This window comes from Cucurbita pepo, unplaced genomic scaffold (genome assembly GCF_002806865.2).
Source record: "Cucurbita pepo subsp. pepo cultivar mu-cu-16 unplaced genomic scaffold, ASM280686v2 Cp4.1_scaffold000349, whole genome shotgun sequence".
In the NCBI taxonomy this organism is placed as follows: domain Eukaryota; kingdom Viridiplantae; phylum Streptophyta; class Magnoliopsida; order Cucurbitales; family Cucurbitaceae; genus Cucurbita; species Cucurbita pepo.
The window spans coordinates 1-1,163 of NW_019646588.1; the positions used below are offsets into that span (position 1 = coordinate 1).

Here is a 1,163-nt window from a genome sequence, read left to right on the forward strand (position 1 = left end):
TGTAAACCTCTTCCTGAGAGGGGAGTATAGGTCCACGTCGATAACCTATTAGCTAACCAGGACACGGGGATCACATCCCTCAAGCTTAGGTGACTCTATGGTCCTGAGGGATGAGCTAGCCAACCTCCATCACCCTACTAGGATCACATCCCTCAAGCTTAGGTGACTCTATGGTCCTGAGGGATGGGCTAGCCAACCTCCATCACCCTACTCGTCAGTCTCGTTCTACAACAATGCAATGGAACTATTTTTAATAGTGGGTGAGTATTCAAAATATTCAATAAGCAACAATGCAATGGAACTATTTTTAATAGTGGGTGAGTATTCAAAATATTCAATAAGATTGTAACGACCCTAAATTTTTCCACATACGCAGAGTCGCCACTAACGTCTCATGCTCATCTAATATAACTCTGCCTTGATGGACTAGTCTCTTTGCTTTCATTATCGAGACTACCTTTGAGGATCATTTGTAAAGTAAGAACCCTAATGAGAGCAAGTAAGTGGCTGAATGAGCTCATCCCATAATTTGTTCATTTACGCGATTGTTCGTTTAACCAGGTGACTAGGTTTGATTAGTTTTGGCGGGGCTCAAACACGCAACCTTCGGCTCATAAGACCAACGCTCTAACCAACTGAGCTACAGAACCTTGGATGTTTTTCTTAAATAAATGTTTGAATGAAAATAATATTCCTCGAACTCTTTTTTTTCTCCAACTTTAATTGATAAGCAAATACATTGCAGAACTCAAAAGGGTTTTTCTACCATCTTTTATAAAAGAATACCTATTCAAATAACCATCATGCATGACCTTCCTATCAAATTGCGAATGTCGGCCTAGCAGTATGCCTCCAACAAGTATGGGTAGCACATCACAAAGAACTTTAACTTTATGTTTCCCCAAAGTAAAATATATTAAACTTGAGAAACTACCTTTATTGTTCCACTATCATTGAGACATTGAAGCTTGTAAGGTTTAGGATGGTGTTGAGTTGGAATTTGCAACCTTTTGATCAACATGGTACTTAATACATTGGTGCAACTTTCACTATCAATAACAAGACTACAAGGAGTCCCCTTGACTAAACACCTTGTGTGAAATAGGTTGTCTCTTTGATCATCAACATTATTGTCCGTAACTTGAGTTTTAAGAAGTCTTCTC

At 39.0% G+C, this 1,163-nt stretch overlaps 1 non-coding gene across 1 annotated transcript; it reads right to left on the minus strand.

Moving 5' to 3' along the window:
* Window positions 1-576: 576 nt before the first annotated feature.
* Window positions 577-650, minus strand: TRNAI-UAU. The gene has a single exon. It is a non-coding gene; the product is annotated as a tRNA-Ile (tRNA).
* Window positions 651-1,163: the final 513 nt, after the last annotated feature.